Genomic DNA, 19065 nt, shown 5'->3' with positions numbered 1-19065 from the left:
GTGTCCATTGGGTACCCTCCCCCATGCCCCTCGTTTTGGGGTGCTGGGGGGGAGGTGAGGCCCATCGCCGCCCTCCCCCACAGACAGCTCATCAACAGGCACTTAATGATCCCCCCCCCCCACCTTCCCCACCCCCGTTTTTGGTTACATGAAGCCCCGAGGGAGGGGAGGGCTCTCCTTTGCACCGGTTACTGCAGGGCTCTCCCTCCTTAAAGAGCCCACGCTCACCGTGGGGGCCCCGTCACAATGGGCAAATCCACAGCGACCGCCACGGCTTTGGGATGGCGGCAGCATCGTGCCCATGGCCACTGGGCACCCAGGGGTGCTCCGGGAGTGGCTGCGGGGGGACCAGCCTCTGCCCAGCCGGCTCGGGGAGGTCCCTCACGGGCTGCTCTTCCTCAGTGCCTTTGGTCCGGAGGTGGAGCATGCGAGGGGTCACAGCTCAACGTGGGCCATGGAACGGCGTCACGGCCACCTACGAGGAGTGGAGAGGGACCGATGTTGGCACAGCAGAGAATCATGGAATCCCAGAGTGGGCTGGAAGGGACCTTAAAGCTCACCCAGCTCCAACCCCCAAAGGCACGGGCAGGGACACCTTCCACTAGAGCAGCTTGCTCCACGGCCCTGTGTCACTGTGCACTCCCAGGGCATCCTGGGGATACCCTAGAGAATCCCAGAGAATGCCTGCAGCACCTCCAGAGCACCCCATGGACCCAGTCAGAGCTCCTGCGTCACGATGACCTTGGGGACATGGAGACCACAGGGGTGGCTGATTCTGGAACTCCCCGTGTTCAGGTGTGTGAGGTCACAGAACCCCACGGAACCCTCCAGCAGAGGCACCGGGAGACGACAACTGCCCCACGGAACACAAGCTACCGGTGGAGGAGGCAAGAGCAGCTCCTCTGGTGGTTCCCGTCTTGGTGTCTCGGAGCCGGTGCCGCCTGTGGACACAGGAGCGTGGAAGGAGGTGGGTGGCGATGGCGATCTTGGGGTGCTGTAGGAGTTGCCAGAACACCTCAAGAGACTTCCCCAGAGTGGCTGCTTTGGACTCGGTGTGTGAGTTGGGCTGGCTGAGCCGGCAGCGGAGCGCTGCGGCTGCCGAGGGATGATCCTGGGATCTGCCCTCATTTCTTGTGGGGAGAGCAAGGGCCTGTGGGGATGGGCCAAGGGGGAACGATTTTAACGTGACAGAGAGGGGAGATTGAGATGAGATCTTAGAAGTTGTTCCCTGTGAGGGTGGTGGGACAGTGGCACAGGGTGCCCAGAGAAGCTGTGGCTGCCCCATGGCTGGCAGTGTTCAAGACGGAGCTGAAAATGCCCTGACTCTTTCCTTGGTACATGATTGAGTTGCAGGTTTTATTCCATTGTTGGCTAAATCTGAACTATTTATGGAAGTTTCTAGCCTATTTTAAGCTTTTCCTAGCTATTTCTTAACTGGTTCAGGCTGTTTCGAACCCTTTTTTCCCCAATTCTAAAACTTTTTGAACCATTTTGACCTTTTCCAGACGTTTTTTGTCCATTTCTTACTAATTTCTTGCCATTTCTAACCCATTTTTGCTCTTTCCTGACTCAGTTTGAGCCATTTTTGGCCGTTCCTAACCCAGTGTTGCCAATTTCTAACCCATTTTAAGTCTGGCTATTTCTAAAAGAATTATGGCCATATGTATCCTAATTTTGGCCATTTCTTACCAGTTTTAAGCTTTTTTTTGGCTATTCCTAGTCCATTCTTGCCTGCTTGTCCCCTGTTTGAAGCATTTTTTACTAATTCTAAACAATTGATGACCATTTCTATCTTATTTTTGCCCGTGTCTTACCAGTTTTAAGCCCTTTTTGGCAATTCCTAAAGAATTCATGGCCATTTCTAGCCTGGTTTCAGCTTTTCTTAGCTATTTCTTAACTGGCTTGAGCTATTTCTTGGCCCAATTCTAACTCTTTTTAAGCCATTATGGCCATTTCCAAACTGTTCTTGTCCTGTACTTACCAATTTCTTTCTACCCCTTTTTTTGGCCTTCCCTAACTTGGTTTAACCCATTTTTGGACCTTTCTGACCCACTTTAACTTTTTTTTGGCTATTTCTAAACAATGGGTGGTCATTCTCACCTTATTTTTGCCCATTTCTTACCTGGTTTATGCCATTTTTGGCTAATGTTTCACTTTTTTATGGGCATTTCTAGCCTGGTTTAAGCTTTTCTCACCTATTTCTAAACTGGCTATTTCTAACCCTTTTTTGCACAATACTGACTCTTTAAGGTCATTTTGGCCATTCCCAAACCATTTCTGTGCAGTTATTAGCAATTTTTTTTTCTGTTCCTAAGCTGTTTTTGCCCTTTCCTGACTTGGTTTAAACCATTTTTGGCTTTTTCTAACACATTTTAGGTCTTTTTTGGCTATTTCTAAACAATTGCTGGTCATTCTTATTTTTGCCCATTTCTTGCCAGTTTTAAGCCATTTTATGGAAATTTCTGACCTATTTTTGGAAGTTTCTAGCCTGGTTTAAGCTTTTCTTACCTATTTCTAATCCGGCTTGAGCTATATCTAATCCATTTTTGCGCAATACTGACTCTTTTTAAGTCATTTTGGCCATTCCCAAACCCTTTCTCAACATTTCTTACCAATTTCTTTCTATTTCTAACCTGGTTTTGCCCTTTCCTGACTTGGTTTAAACCATTTTTGGTTCTTTCTAACCCATTTTAAGTCTTTTTTGGCTATTTCTAAGCAATTCCTGGTCATTCTTGTCTTCTTTTTGGCCATTTCTTGCAGGTTTTATTCCATTTTTGGCTAAATCTGAACTATTTATGGAAGTTTCTAGCCTGGTTTAAGCTTTTCTTACCTGTTTCTGAACTGGCTTGAGCTATATCTAACCCTTTTTTTTGCACAATACTGACTCTTTTTAAGCCATTTTGGTCATTCTGAAACCACTTCTGTCAGGTTGTTACCAATTTCTTCCTATTTGTAACCTGGTTTTGCCCTTTCCTGACTTGGTTTAAACCATTTTTGGCCCTTTCTAATGCATTTTAAGTCTTTTTTTGGCTATTTCTAAACAATTGCTGGTCGTTCTTACCTTATTTTTGCCCATTTTTTGCAGGTTTTATTCTTTTTTTTGACTAAATCTGAACTATTTATGGAAGTTTCTAGCCTGGTTTAACCTTTTCCTTGCTATTTCTAAGCTGGATTGAGCTATATCTAACCATTTTCTTGCGCAATACTGACTCTTTTTAAGCCGTTTTGGCCATTCCCAAACCCTTTCTGTCCAGGTCTTAACCAATGTCTTTCTATTTCTAACCTGGTTTTGCCCTTTCTTCCCTTGGTTTAAACCATTTTTGGCCCCTTCTAACCCATTTTAAGTCTTTTTTGGGTATTTCTAAACAATTGCTGGTCATTCTTATCTTATTTTTGCCCATTTCTTACCAGTTTTATGCCATTTTTGACTAAGTCTGAACAGTTTCTTGCCATTTCTAGTTTGGTTTAGTCTTTTCGTAGCTATTTCTAAACTGGTTTAGACTAGTTCTGACCCTTTTTTGCCCAGTTCTATCTCCTTTTAAGTCATTTTGGCCATTTCCAAACCATTTCTGTCCATTTCTTACTAATTTCCTGTCATTTCTAACCCATTTTTGCCCTTTCCTGACTTGGTTTAAACCATTTTTGGCTTTTTCTAACCCATTTTTGAATCTTTTTTTGGCTATTTCTAAGCAACTGCTGGTCATTCTTGTCTTATTTTTGGCCATTTCTTGCAGGTTTTATTCCATTTTTGGCTAAATCTGAACTATTTATGGAAGTTTCTAGCCTTGTTTAAGTCTTTTTTGGCTATTTCTAAACAATTGCTGGTCATTCTTACCTTATTTTTGCCCATTTTTTGTAGGTTTTATTCCTTTTTTGGCTAAATCTGAACTATTTATGGAAGTTTCTAGCCTGGTTTAAGTCTTTTTTGGCTACTTCTAAACAATTGCTGGTCATTCTTACCTTATTTTTGCCCATTTTTTGTAGGTTTTATTCCTTTTTTGGCTAAATCTGAACTATTTATGGAAGTTTCTAGCCTGGTTTAAGCTTTTCTTACCTATTTCTAGACTGGCTTGAGCTATATCTAACCCTTTTTTTTTTGTGCAATACTGACTCTTTTTAAGCCCTTTTGGCCATTCCCAAACCCTTTCTGTCCAGTTCTTACCAATGTCTTTTCTGTTCCTAACTCAGATTTTGCCCTTTCCTGACTTGGTTTAAACCATTTTGGCTTTTTCTAACCCATTTTAAGTCTTTTTTGGCTACTTCTAAACAATTGCTGGTCATTCTTACCTTATTTTTGCCCATTTTTTGTAGGTTTTATTCCTTTTTTGGCTAAATCTGAACTATTTATGGAAGTTTCTAGCCTGGTTTAAGTCTTGTTTGGCTACTTCTAAACAATTGCTGGTCATTCTTACCTTATTTTTGCCCATTTTTTGTAGGTTTTATTTCTTTTTTGGCTAAATGTCAACTATTTATGGAAGTTTCTAGTCTGGTTTAAGCTTTTCTTACCTATTTCTAAACTGGCTTGAGCTATTTCTAACCCTTTTTTGCGCAATACTGCCTCTTTTTAAGCCATTTTGGCCATTTTCAAAGGGTTTTTCTCCATTTCTTACAAATTTCTTTCTATTTCTAACCTGTTTTGGCCCTTTCCTGACTTGGTTTAACCCAGTTTTGCTTCTTTATAACCCATTTAAAATCTTTTTTTGGCTATTTCTAAGCAATTGCTGGTCATTCTTATCTTATTTTTGCCCATTTCTTGCAGGTTTTATTCCATTTTTGGCAATTTCTGAACAATTTATGGAAGTTTCTAGCCTGGTTTAAGCTTTTCTTACCTATTTCTAAGCTGGCTTGAGCTATATCTAACCCTTTTTTTACACAATACTGACTCTTTTTAAGCCCTTTTGGCCATTCCCAAACGCTTTCTGTCCAGGTCTTACCAATGTCTTTCTATTTCTAACCTGGTTTTGCCCTTTCCTCCCTTGGTTTAAACCATTTTTGGCCCTTTCTAACCCTTTTTAAGTCTTTTTTGGCTATTTCTAAACAATTGCTGGTCATTCTTATCTTATTTTTGCCCATTTCTTACCAGTTTTAAGCCATTTTATGGCAAATTCTGAACTATTTATGGAAGTTTCTAGTTCGTTTAACCTTTTCCTAGCTATTTCTAAACTGGCTTGAGCTATTTCTAACCTTTTTTTGCGCAATACTGACTCTTTTAAAGTCATTTTGGCCATTCCCAAACCCTTTCTGTCCAGTTCTTACCAATTTTTTTTTCTGTTCCTAACACAGCTTTTGCCCTTTCCTGACTTGGTTTAAACCATTTTTGGCCCTTTCTAAACCATTTTAAGGCTTTTTTGTCTATTTCTAAGCAATTGCTGGTCATTCTTATCTGATTTTTGCCCATTTCTTGCCTGTTTTAAGCCATTTTATGGCAATTTCTGAACTATTCTGAACTATGCTGAACTGAATGTTCTAAACTGACTTGAGCTATATCAAACACTTTTTTTGCGCAATACTGACTCTTTTTAAGTAATTTTGGCCATTTTCAATCCATTTTTCAACATTTCTTACCAATTTATTTCTATTTCTAACCCGTTTTGGCCCTTTCCTGACTTGGTTTAAACCATTTTTGGTTCTTTATAACCCATTTCAAATCTTTTTTTTGGCTATTTCTAAGCAATTGCTGGTCATTCTTATTTTTGTCCATTTCTTGCAGGTTTTATTCCATTTTTGGCAAAATCTGAACTATTTATGGAAGTTTCTAGCCTGGTTTAAGCTTTTCTTAGCTATTTCTAAACTGGCTTGAGCTATTTCTAACCCTCTTTTTGCACAATACTGCCTCTTATTAAGCCATTTTGGCCATTCCCAAACCCTTTCTGTCCAGTTCTTACCAATTTCTTTCTATTTCTAACCTGGTTTTGCCCTTTCCTGACTTGGTTTAAACCATTTTTGGCCCTTTCTAACTCCTTTTAATTTTTTTTTGGCTATTTCTAAACAATTGCTCGACATTCTTATCTATTTTTCCTATTTCTTAGTAATTTTATGCATTGTTGACTAAGTCTGAACTATTTCTTGCCATTTCCAGCCTGGTTTAACCTTTTCCTAGCTATTTCTAAACTGGCTTGAGCTATTTCTAACCCTTGTTTGCCCAATTCTAACTCTTCTTAAGTCATTTTGGCCATTTCCAAGCCATTTTTTTCCTATTCTTACCAATTTCTTTCTGTTTCTATACCATTTTTGCCTATTTCTAACCAGGTTTAAACCAGTTTTGGCTCTTTCTGACTCTTTTTAATTTTTTTTTGGCTATATCTAAACAATTGCTGGTCATTCTTGTCTTATTTTTGCCCATTTTTTCTTACAGGTTTTATTCCATTTTTGGCTAAATGTCAACTATTTATGGAAGTTTCTAGTCTGGTTTAAGCTTTTCTTACCTATTTCTAAACTGGCTTGAGCTATTTCTAACCCTTTTTTTGCGCAATACTGCCTCTTTTTAAGGCATTTTGGCCATTTTCAAAGGATTTTTCTCCATTTCTTACAAATTTCTTTCTATTTCTAACCTGTTTTGGCCCTTTCCTTACTTGGTTTAACCCATTTTTGCTTCTTTATGACCCATTTAAAATCTTTTTTTGGCTGTTTCTAAGCAATTGCTGGTCATTCTTATCTTATTTTTGCTCATTTCTTGCAGGTTTTATTCCATTTTTGGAATTAAAGTATTTAATTATTTACACATTCATGCTTCTTTGTGCAGATGTGAAAGAATAAATACCCATAAAGTCTCAGAAGTGACACTTATCCTGGGCTGAGTCGTGGTAGCAATGTGGTTTTCTCCCCTGACCTGTCCCAGATAACTGGAACTATAGATGCTTGTCACTCCAGGCAATGTATTGTCCCCTCTGGTTTGTGCTCTGTGGAGAGATGAGGTTATTGTGAAGCCATGAAACTCTTGGGCTTCAACCTTTGGGGTCCCTCTCAACCTCACATGAGATTCAAACAGCTTGTTTCTTAACATGCCCTGGAGAATGTTACTAAATCACAGAATCAGGCAGTGCTTTGGGTTAGAAGGGACTTTAAAGCTCACCTAGTTCCACCCCACCTACCTTCCACTAGCCCAGGCTGCTTGAAGCTGGTTGCTGTGTTAGTAAAACAAATCCACCTGGTCCCTGGTGTGGTGTTTTATTTATTTATTTAAGTATATTTTCTGTCTTAAATGTAAACCTGAAAGGTCAGAGTCCGATGGGAAGAGGGGTAAAAAGCAGAATTACAGGAATGCAAGAGTTAACGTGTGGACACTTGTGTCAGTTTTAAGCTCAGCAGGTCTGTGGCTGAACTGTGCCACAGCGTTTAAACTGTGATGCTTGGATCTAAATGGTTGTAATTCCTTGTCTTGAAACAGAGAGAATGTGAGGTCGAGGAAGGAGGTGTTGGAATGAGCTTGACTCAAGAGAATGCTGGGAGGAAGGAGGAGGGTGGGAAGTGAGAGATGATAACCCCAGCTCTGAGAGAAGCGCTCACAAATCAAGGTGAGGTTCTGCAAAGAGCAGATGGTGGCCCAGGCTTTGAAGTCTTAGCGGTGGACTTTTAGCAAGCCAAGTGAGAGACGGTGTTGTTAGAGGTACTGCTGTGGAGCCTCAGTCATGGCAGGCTCTGAGCAGGGGCAGGAGAGGGCTTAGGCAGGGGCCGTTGGTACCTGCTCATTTCAGGGAGGAACCTGCAGCTGGGTAATACACCCGAGTGTGATGCACTCTGAGTGTGGTGAGTGTATCAGAGTTCAAAGGGTTTCATGTAGCTGCTAAGCAGCTTGCGAGAGAAGATGATAGTCCCACATGCCTTTAGCTCCTTTAGGGTGTGTGTTCCTCTAAGACTACTTAAAGATCAGCTTTGCCCCTGCTTTTAACTTCTGTTTCAATCTCTGATTTTGTTACTGAAACTTTATTTGCAGAGAAGAAGGTAGTTCAAATGAACTTTACCAATCCACTGCTGATCAGATGAGGGCCTTCCCACAAGCTGTAGAGAACTTAATGGCCTTTTCAAACCAAAGGAGGACAAGCTTGAGAAGAGCTGGACTGAGGGCCCTGCAGTTCAGAAGCCTCAGTTCTGAGCGGCAGAGCCAGGAGAAGGGTGATGGGAGCTTCTGTTCAGTTGGAGACTGAAGGCAGTTTGGTTTAATTTCTTTTATTTCTTTCTGTCCTGTGTGAGTCCAGCAGCTGTGGGATCCCAACACCTTTGCTCCCCAAGATTGGTCTGAGCTTTTGTCAATGACTGGTGATGTGTTTGCCCACGGTCATTGGGTTTTTTGCACTGGCATTAGTACAGCTATAAAATAAAGAGCCATTCATTTCATTCGTAGTGCGAAGGAACAAAGCGAAGGCTTGGCAAGGAGTGGCAGTGACTTTGGTCTCCTCTTTGTGTCCATCATGGTGCTGCTGGGACCAGTGGAGAGGTTATAGGGGGCTGGTTCAAAACATCTTTTCGGTTTCAACTCTGAAGGCTGCAATGTGGCAGGGAGCCTGCAGTGTGCTGCAGAGCAGCCGCAGCACTGTGACAACCTTAGATTTCTTGTTTATTCATTTATTTAGTTACTAGTGTCTGTGTTTGATCCAGAAGTCTCATTGTTCTGCCTGCCTGCAGGCGGTTGAGGGGACTGGTGGTTCTGGCAGGCGTGGAGTGGGCTGCTGGAGACAGGGCTGTCTAGAAGTGGGCAGTGGGGAGGGAAGCGTTCTTGTCTGCTGCAAGTCCCTTGCTTCTTAGGTTGGAGGGGCTGCTGCCCCTATGGAAGGGTGCACCAAGTCCCCCCAGGCAGCTCAGGTGTTGCTTTGCCACAGAGGGGCCTGAGATGGGCTGGTGAGACTGCCCTGGCTGTTCTGTGGTGCAGGGTCTGTGCTGGCTCTGCGTTGTGCCGTGGCAGTCACCGGGGTGTTTCACACCGGTTCACTTTCTGACCGCATCTGTATTGGTTTGGTTTTGGGCAGTGAATGAAACTGTGCTTTTCTTATGGTCTTATGGTAATAATTCCTTATGGTTTATTACTTTTTCAAGTTCCCTTAGGTGGTTTCATCAGCAAATGTCATCTTTTGTCAGGTGGACACCAGATTTAATTGCTGAAAGGCCAAGTCTCCATTGTGCTTGTATTATTTAGTATTTTCCTTGCGTTAATCTGATGATACATTCTGAAATTGAGTTTCCCCTTTTCCCTCCCCTCCCCGCCCCCCAGTATTTGTCATCCTCTCTGTGTAGTTAAGTAACATTTGGGTTAGTTGGCTTTAACTGGGGAGTAAGAAGGAGGCAGGGTTGGAATTGTTTTGAAAGCTATAGATGAGTTTTTGTCTGCCCTATAGAAGGGCATCACCTGCTTACTGCTGTAGTGCAGTATTGGATAATTTCAATCAATGGAGCTACAGCATTTTGCAAAGTGATGGATACAGGTATTTTCAAGTCCTCATTTCAGGAGGCCACTTAGTTTTACCAAAGTCATTTGGACATATTCATAGATGTGAGGTTTTCTCCATTTCACCGATTCAGAATGAAATTAATTGTGCTGAAACGCTTGACTGAATTTAAATTTTAGAGTAATTCTTGTGCCTCTTCCTCCATTGATGCATCTGTTAAAACTGTATGGTTTTGTTCTCTTGAATTTGTCTGGGGTTCTGTGTTGGGGTTTTTTCCCCTCCCAGAAAGAGGCATAAGGTCACGGTCACTCACTATTTCATTAGAATTAGCTTTTTTCAGGGACTGTGACCTTACCTTGTTGAAGCCACTTTGGAAGCTTTTTACCCGTACGGGAAACAACTTGTGTCATGACATGGCCAAGCCTGGGATTCTTCTTCCTCTTCGTCGTGCGCTTGCAGAACTCTTCCTCGTTACAGAAAACAGAGTTAGTGTAAGCAGTTCCTGTACTTGCATCCCTCCTCTCCCCAGTGCCCAGAATGATACGTAGTTCAGTGTTAAATTAAAAGCAGTTTTCCTTTCCCTTGGCAAAGTTCATCAGAGCTTTAGAACCATTAAATGCTTCAGAAACATGACAAACTTTCTCTTGTGGAGTCTGGCAGCAAATTCTACTAGAGGGGCCATGCTGTTGCCATATCCATTGCGGAGCCTTATATAATAGTCCTGACTGCTCCTTATGCACTTCAGGCAGCAAGCCCTAAAGCCACTCTTTATTCTGAGAGGAATGCTGCTTTAATAATGAATTTAAAGGTATTTAAATGTGCTTTTCCTTGAGTTGGTTTTGCACATTACGTAGGAACAGCCTGTAAGGAACTGATTTCTGTGTTCACAAACTGTGTTCTAGTCAGGGAGAGTCTTCTGTGTAGTTCAGATACCTTTGGTTCATGGGGACTACTGTAATGATCAGCACTTTAATGATAATGAGTAGGATGATATCTTTACTAGAAGTGTTGGTGTTCACTGAAGGCTTTGTTGCAGGAGCTTGGATCTCTACAAGAGTATTTGCTTGTCTTAAATACTGAAGATCAACTTCATCGCTGCATGGCACAGGTCATAAGATTGCACAACCTCAGTGATGTGTGGGTTTGCAATATCTTTCTGACAGGCAGAGATAATGAATGGTTTCTGACTGCCCAGTGGAGTTGTATAAAGTAGAGATAAATGTACTTTGACTTCCCAATACCCTGAAAGGCTTCTGAAATACAGTGAATGAACTACACACAAATGTTCTCCTTTCCTAGTCAGCTGATGTGCCCCAAAGTGGCTGTTGGGTGTCATCTGGTTTACCAAAGTGACCTCTCAAGTGCCAAAAGGTGGGAATGGGGATGGGGGCTGGTCTTTCAGTAGCTGGAAATGCAGTTGCCTTGCTGGAACTGCCTGGATACATGACAGTTGTTGCACTACTAACTTCTTAGGTTGGAGGGGCTGCTGCCCCTATGGAAGGGTGCACCAAGTCCCCCCTAGGCAGCTCAGGTGTTGCTTTGCCACAGAGGGGCCTGAGATGGGCTGGTGAGACTGCCCCTGCTGTTCTGTGGTGCAGGGCCTGTGCTGGCTCTGCGTTGTGCTGTGTAGTCACAGGGGTGTTTCACACTGGTTCACTTGGTTTGGTTTTGGGCAGTGAATGAAACTGTGCTTTTCTTATGGTCTGTAGAAGTGGCCACTTGGAGAAGGAGAGCAATGCTGGAGGGATGGTCACCTTCCTACCCTATTTTTTTTTGACACAAAGGGCAGCTCCCCAGAGAAGTTGTGATGTTCCAGGGACAGAATTCATTATCCTAAAATCATAGAATCCCAGCCTGCTTTGCCTTGCAAGGGATCATAAAGCTCATCCAGTTCCAGCCCCCTGCCATGGGCAGGGACACCTTCCTCTAGAGGGGCTTACTCCAAGCCCCATCCAACCTGGCCTTGAGCACTGCCAGGGATGGGGCAGCCACAGCTTCTCTGGGCACCCTGTGCCAGTGCCTCAGCACCTTCACAGGGAAGAATTTGTGGCTAAGAGCTCATCTCAGTCTCCTGTCTGGCAGGTTAAAGCCATGTTTAAAGACTTCACTTTACAGATGCAAGCTTTGAGCAGCCTGGTCTAGTAGGTGTTCCTGCCTGGCAGGGGCTTGGGACTGAATGAACTTTGAACCCAGAGAATGTTGGAATTCTATGGAAAATGGGATTCTGTGATAAATGTAGTTATAGGTGTAGTTCTCCAGTAACTCCACGAGAGAAGAGTCAGGCCTGCAAAACCTAGTCATTCTAGGGATGACTGTTACAAGGTCTCCCCTGAGCCTTCTCTTCTCCAGGCTGAACAAGCCATCCTGCTGCAGCAGTCCTACAGTCCCTTCTCATATGTTGTGTCCTGCTTTGAGTTCATGGAAGCAAGTCCTTCCACAAATCACAAGACTTTTGTCACGATCAAATAGTCAGCAGTCCTCAAAAGCAGTTCACAAGTTGTACTTGTAGAAATTTATCTTATCTGTTCTGCTTGAGAAACTACAATAGCATAATAGCTCGCATGGGCACTAAATCCATACATTTTCTGGAGCTTAGAAGGGCATGCTATGGGTATGGCACTGGTAAATGATCAAAACCAGAATACCTTGGATATCCCGAAACACGACATGGGTATGTAGTCGGCAGTGTCCTGCTTCTGTGGCTGAGAGTACCGCAGGGTCCCTCAATGAATTCTTTGAATTTCAGTGAAAGGACTTTTAAAGGACTGCTTTTTAGGGACTGTTGTCTCCAGTGTAGAGTTGTGTCCTGGGTTTAGCAGTGGCAGTCAATTTTTCTCCTTAGTAGCTGGTGCAGAGCTGTGTTTTGACTTTCAGCCTGGGAGCAGAGCTGATAACACTGATGCTTACTCTGACCAAGGACTTTGTGAGTCTCATGCTCTGCTAGGGAGGGGGGGAGGCTGGTAGAAAGCAGGGACAGGACACCTGACCCAAACTGGCCAAAGAGGTATTCCATACCACAGCCCGTCATGCCCAGGGAGGTAACGGGGAGTTACCCGGAAGGGCACTCTCTTCTTGGTCGGGCTCGTTTCGGCAGGTGGTATCATCTTCTCTTGCCTTGTTATTTCCCTTTTCATTATTGTTCTTGGTGGTAGCAGTAGTGGTTTTGTGTTCTACCTTAGTTACTGGACTGTTCTTATCTCAGCGCGTGGGAGTTCCATTCTTTCGATTCTCCTCCCCATCCGTCTGTGAGCAATGGTGCGTGCGGGGGGGCAGGGGTGAGGGGCGGGGGGGCAGCTGCATGGGCGGTGAGGCCCGGGGGAGGTGGGGGTGTTCCATGGGGAATTGCAGGGGTTGCCCGGGGAGGGGGGGCGGAGCGGGGTTCCCGGGGTGCTGCAGGTTCCCGGAGCGCCCCTGCAGGGGTTCGCTGGGGCTGCCGCAGAGCCGCAGCGCTCCCAGCTCTGCTCTTTGGGAGGTTCAGTGTTGCTGGTGAGGGGCTTCCCGTCAAGGTTGTGACCTGAATCGAGGTTCCGGTGTGGCCTTGAAACTGGGTCAAAGCTCTTGTAAGCAGAGTGGCAGCTCATGTGTACAAGCAAGGGTTGTGCTCAGCAGCAAGCCCTTGGAGGTGATTTGGCCCTTGCCACGGAGCTTTGTAGCTCGAGAGATTTGCACGTGTTGGATCTGTGCAAAAGTAAGGAACTTCTTCCTTCTGTCCAATCTCAACTTCCCCTGTTTAAGTTTTAAGCCGTTACCCCTCTTCCTATCACTCCAGTCCCTAGTGAAGAGTCCCCCTCCAGCATTCTTGTAGGCCCCCTTTGGATACTGGAAGCTGCTCTGAGGTCTCCACGTAGCCTTCTCTTCTCCAGGGTGAACAGCCCTGACTTTCTCAGCCTGAATTCCTGCAGGAGGTGCTCCAGTCCCGTGATCATCTTCGTGGCCCTCCTCTGGACTTGTTGCAGCAGTTCCATGTCCTTTTTATGTTGAGGACACCAGAACTGCACACAATACTCCAAATGATGTCTCACGAGGGCAGAGTAGACCTGCTGGTCACGCTCCGTTTGATGCAGCCCAGGATACGGTTGGCTTTCTGGGCTGCAAGCGCACTTAAGCTGGCTCATGTTCATTTTCTCATCGACCAACACCCCCAAGTCCTTCTCCACAGGGCTGCTCTGAATCTCTTCTCTGCCCAACCTGTAGCTGTGCCTGGGATTGCTCCGAGCCAGGTGTAGGACCTTGCCCTTGTCATGGTTAAACTCCATGAGCTTGGCATCAGCCCCGCTTACAAGCATGTCGAGGTCCCTCTGGATGGCATTCCTTCCCTCCAGGGTATCAACCAAACCACACAGCTCGGTGTCATTGGGAAACTTGTTGAGGGCACACTCAATCCCACTGTCCATGTCAGCAACAAAGATGTTGAACAAGAATGATCCCTGAGGGACACCACTCGTTACTGGTCTCCAGCTGGACATTGAGCCATTGACCACAACTCTTCGTGTGTGGCCATCCAGCCAGTTCTTTGTCTGCCGAGTGGTCCATCCATCAAATTGATGTCTCTCCAATTTAGAGACAAGGATGTCGTGTGGGACAGTGTCACATGCTTTGCACAAGTCCAGGTAGATGACATCAACTGCTCTACCCCTGTCCATCAGTTCTGTAGCCCCATGTCCCTAGTTTGTCTTTTATTCAGTATGTACCTATAGAATCCCTTCCTGTTATCCTTAACATCCCTAGCCAAGTTTAATTCTAAGTGGGCCTTAGCTTTTCTAACCCGGTCCCTAGCTTCCTGGACAATATCCCTATATTCTTCCCAGGCTTCCTGTCTTTGCTTCCACCTTTTAGAAGCCTCTTTTTTTTCCTTCAGCGTTTCCTCAGCAGCTCCTTTTTGATCCAAGGAGGTCTCCTGGCCCTCCTACTGTGCTTCCTTCTAGTTGGGATGCGACACTTCTGAGCTTGCAGTAGGTGATCCTTGAATATCAACCAGCAGTCTTGGGCCCCCCTGCCCTCCAGGGCTATATCCCATGGAACCTTACTAAGCAGGTTCCTGAGGAGGCCAAAGTCTGCTCTCTTGAAGTCCAGGGCAGTGAGCTTGCTGCGTGCTCTCCTCACTGTCCTGAGGATCTCAAATTCGACCATCTCATGATCGCTGCAACCAAGGCTGCCTTGGAGCGTCACATTTCCAACGAGCCCTTCCCTGTTGGTGAGCACGAGGTCAAGCATGGCACCTCTCCTTGTGGGCTCCTCTATTACTTGCAGAAGGAAGTTGTCTTCCACACAATCGAGGAACCTCCTGGATTGCTTGTGCCGGGCCGTACCATCCCTCCAACAGATGTCAGGGTGGTTGAAGTCCCTCATGAGAACAAGGGCCTGTGAGCGTGAGGCTTTTCTTAATCTGTCTGTAGAGTGCTTTATCCACAGATTCCCCTTGATCAGGCGGTCTGTAACAGATCCCCACAGTAATGTCCCCCATAGCTGTTCTCCCTTTAACCCTGACCCACAAACTCTCTGTTGACTGCTCACCTGTCCCCAGACAGAGTTCCATACTCTCCAGCCTATCCCTAACATAAAGGACAACTCCCCCTCCCCGCCTGCCAGGCCTGTCCTTCCTAAAGAGCCTGTAACCTTCCATCCCAACACTCCAGTCATAGGAGCTGTCCCACCATGTTTCTGTCACGCCCATTATATCATATCCCCGTAGACGTGCCCGCATCTCTAATTCCTCTCATTTGTTCCCCATGCTACGGGTGTTTGTATAGAGGCATCTGAGCCGAGCTCCAAATGCAGCCGGCTCATTGGCTGGAGCAGCTGGGGTATCTCTACATTGCTGCAAGCATTTATTATAGGTGCTAGCAACTGACTGGGTGTGTTGGGATGGAATGAAGACCCCCTCCCCCAACACATTTAGCTTAAAGCATCCTTGTCCAGTCTGGCAAGCCTCCTACCAAAACCACTCTTCCCCTTGTCAGACCCCAACTCCACCAGCCCGCAGTAGACCTGGCCTACTAACTTGGGTCGCATGTTCAAGATACACAAACCCCTGACACCACCCTTCTAACCCTTTGTTAACCTGGCCAATCCTCCTAGCCTTTTTAGGGTTCTCCCCTGTATCCTGGAGAATGGATGAAAAGACAACCTGAGCTCCAGAGCCCCTAACCACCTCTCTCGGGGCTCTGTAGTCCTTCTTTATGTTCTCCAGGCTACTACTAAGTACATCACTAGCACCCACGTGGATCACTAGAAGTGGGTGATAGTCAGTGGGCCTTACTAGAGCAGGCAGCCTCTCTGCAACATCTCTGATCCGTGCCCCTGGTAGGCAACACACCTCCCTTGAGACTAGGTCAGGCCGACAGATGGGTGCCTCTGTGCCTTTCAAAGTAGAGTCCCCTGCCACTATGACCCGCTGCTTTTTCCTGGCAGCACCAGTAGAGATCTTTCCCAGTGCATCAGGCGGTTGTTTCTGGTGCGAGTGTGTTTCCACATTAGCCCCCTGAAGGACAGCAAAGCGGTTCTGGGTGGGGACGGCAGATTTAGGAGGAAGCCCCTTGCCTTTCATTGTCCTCATCCTCTTTTTTTTTTTTTTTTTTTTTTTTTTGGTTGTGTTCCTTCTCAGTTCATGCTGTTGGAATCTGCTCGTGCTAAATCTGGGATCTGTTTTAGATTTAGATGTCTCAGTGGACACCTGGAGCTTCTTCTCTACTTGCCTGGTGTCCTTATGGCTGCACAGGCTTTACGTCTATTCTGCAGCTGCTTTTGGGATCAGCATTTGAGTTGTCATTCAGTTCTCCACCTCCAAACCCAGAAGAAGGTAACAGAGCATGTAAGTGCTTTGAGAAGAGCCCCAAAATCTGTGTGTGGAAGCGAGTAGTTGCTGGGGAAAGGCAGCCCCTGGTGCAGTGAAATGTAGTACTTCATTGTGGGCTCACCTGGGTTGTTGCACGTGCCAGCTGTAGTTCAGTGTGTCTGATGGTTGTAATGCTCAGTCTGAGTTGTCTTATGTTTGTGGGTAACTGAATGCCCTTGTTGCTCTGCTGTTACAGCAGAACTCAGCTGAACACTTCCCATTTGTTACCGAGGGAGTGCGTCAGCCTGGGTTGCTCTGTCACTTCAGGCAAATCACTCTGCTTCTGCGCAGTGTTCTCACTTTTCCTGTGATGTTAATGATAAGGTTGGGCTGGTTTTGGGACCAGAGTGGGATTAGGCCACTCGGGAATTTAAATCCTTCTTGTTCAGGTGAGCGAAGTTCTGCTTTAGGAGTTGAGCTGTTCTTGTCTTCAGCCAGAGCCTGTTATGTCAGTGGTGTGCGAGGTGAGCGTGTTGTAGCATGGCCTAGTTCGGAGACAGCTACTTGTGTGTTTCTGTAGGGCGAGAGATGCTCAGGTGCTTTGTTCCATTTGCATGGTGCTGAGAGTCTGGTCAGAGGACAGGAAGTTTCAATGCTTTTGGGAAAAATGGGGTTACCATCGCTTTGAAAAGGGATGGAACGGGACACAGTGCTTGTTTCACGTGACGCAGTGCTTGTTTCACAGGGTGAAAAACCCACTGGGAATCCCTCTTCTTCTGAAGGGATAGAAGACGAGCTAGTCAATGGATGTGCCACCCTGCAGGGAAAGGAGGTCTATGTTGCTGGTGTAAAGATTTTCTCGGGGTCTCAGACTGGCACAGCAAAGGTATGAGTTACTTTTTTCCATCAGACTCCTTTATCTGGGTAGCACACAGGAAGGAGTGAGAATGCACATAGGTACTAGGCTAAGCCTTGCTGTGCTCCCCACACTTTTTGCTGGCATTTGGGATGGGTAGGATGTGCCCAGGAGGGATCTGGGATGACTGTTGCCACCAGCTGACTCTTTCCCCCTTAGCAATCTTTCTGTGGTGGGGTCTTTCCCTGTGCATCCTTGAGCTGCTCTCCACCCTTTCCTCAACAAACCTACTTCTGTCTGTAACTGCACCTTCCTTGTCTTGCATGGCTCTACACTGTGGACTTCTCAGAGCTTTTTCCTGAAACTCCAGGCCTTGGATCGCAGGAGGCTGCGTGCTCTGGAGGAGATCACGGGATCTGTGTTCCTGACCCTAGGGAGAGGAAAGGAGGTAAAATCCTCCCCACCGCTTGTAACAAGCTCTGTGAGGAGAGTAGCTCCGGTGACGTGGGGCAAGGCAGGCTGCTGTGTGAAAGCTGCTGCCCCTGAGCCTGTATGGACCTGGTGCACTGCAGCTTGCACGAGAAGATGAACCGATTGGAGGGAGAAGGGCTTAATCTCTCCCTGTGTGGCTGTGCTGTGGTCCCTTCTCCTCTCCTGCCTGTGTGTACTCGCCACCAGCGGTCAGTGACAAGTGCTGCTATGCAAAGACACTCACCTGCAGCGACGAGCTGCGTTTTCTGCTGTGATGACAAACGGTTGTTCTGCCATGACAGCTGGATGCTGCCCTCTTGGCTCTGCAAATGGTGAAATCCTGAGAGTGCAGGTGTTGAGGGACTGGAAGTACACTCTTGTGCATGGAATTGTCCTGGCCCTTTTGTATATGAGCTGTGGTCAGCTGGTGAGACAGGAGGCCCTGAAGCCATGGATTGTCCTTTCTGTGTCACTGATGCCACTGAGCTGCCCTGCTCTAGTCGTGTCTAGGATTTTGGTTTAATTTTGAAGCTTTAAATGATGTAGTTCTCATTCCTGGCCTCTCTATTCCTGTTCTGCATGGCTGATGAGCCTAGTTGTAATCTACATTTCTGTTTTCATGCTTCTATAGCCAGAGCAGGTAGAGGTGAAAGGGCTTCCAGCAGTGACTTCACGTAAGTCCTCAGCTCTCTTGAGCGGGGCAATGGCAGGAGATAGGTCTGTACATATATCCTGAGGAGCCCGAGCTGCTGGCTGTCCTTCATTAGCTGGAGGAGGAATGAGTGTGTGTGGGTGTTGAATCTCCCGGGGAATGCGCGTGTTGACCTGCAGCAGGTTTATGCAAGCACTTGAACTGTAAAACGGTCCCATCGGGGCAGTTCTTTACTATAATTAAAGTAAATGCTGAAGACTTGATAGTGAAAGAGCAGGATGATCTGCATTTATGAAAGTAATTTATCGTGATCAGCCTCTCCCGCTGCCAGGCAGGGAGATTGAGTTGTTTAAATCTCGGTTTGAGTCACGTCCTCACTTTAGTGGCTGTGACTTTGTGCAAGAAGTTTTCTTTTCCACATGAGCTGCCTTGTCCCTTGAGCCGTTTTTCCTCTTGCAGAATGCTGAACTATGTGAAATGGATCTGACACCTGTTTTACACTGACATCATCTGTTGTCTTGCAGTAATCCCTCCCAGCACAGGCAATGCTTTGGGTTTTTGTAGCTGACCTATCCACACACAAGCTAACAAGTTTAAAGAGAACTGGTGCGCTTCAGGGTTCTATCAGGTGCTTCTTCATACACAAAGTTACTTGGGTTTGAAATGTTCCTAAACAGTTTTGAGCACAGATTTTGTGGATGTCATTGTTGTTCGTTAACTCCTCTGCATATAGGAGGTGGAATAGCAGGTGTTCTGCCTGTGCAATATGGTTAATTTGCAGCAACTTAGGGTCCAGCTTTTATCCCTTCTGCAGGCAAGTAGTGCCTCTAGTGTGAATCACTCGTGGATAAGAGATGTACAGTCACAGATGGTCGGAATTCCTTTTTGTCCTGCTTTTTATGGGCTGTCAGAGTGAAGCTGTGGAGTTTTA

At 45.8% G+C, this 19065-nt stretch overlaps 1 long non-coding RNA gene across 1 annotated transcript in view; it reads left to right on the top strand.

The window, feature by feature from the left end:
- Nucleotides 1–211: 211 nt before the first annotated feature.
- LOC133263079 (uncharacterized) overlaps nucleotides 212–19065 on the top strand; it is a 112379-nt gene continuing 93525 nt past the window's right edge. Inside the window, exon 1 of the long non-coding RNA XR_009741439.1 lies at nucleotides 212–447. This is a non-coding gene — a long non-coding RNA (uncharacterized LOC133263079). The remainder of the gene's footprint in view (nucleotides 448–19065) is intronic.

The sequence above is a fragment of the Pezoporus flaviventris genome, unplaced genomic scaffold, assembly GCF_033815535.1.
Source record: "Pezoporus flaviventris isolate CSIRO_AGI_PZ_B2104156 unplaced genomic scaffold, CSIRO_AGI_Pfla_v1 ptg000245l, whole genome shotgun sequence".
In the NCBI taxonomy this organism is placed as follows: domain Eukaryota; kingdom Metazoa; phylum Chordata; class Aves; order Psittaciformes; family Psittacidae; genus Pezoporus; species Pezoporus flaviventris.
The sequence above is the reverse complement of the archived record's forward strand: the minus strand, read 5'-3'. Positions and strand labels throughout refer to the sequence as shown.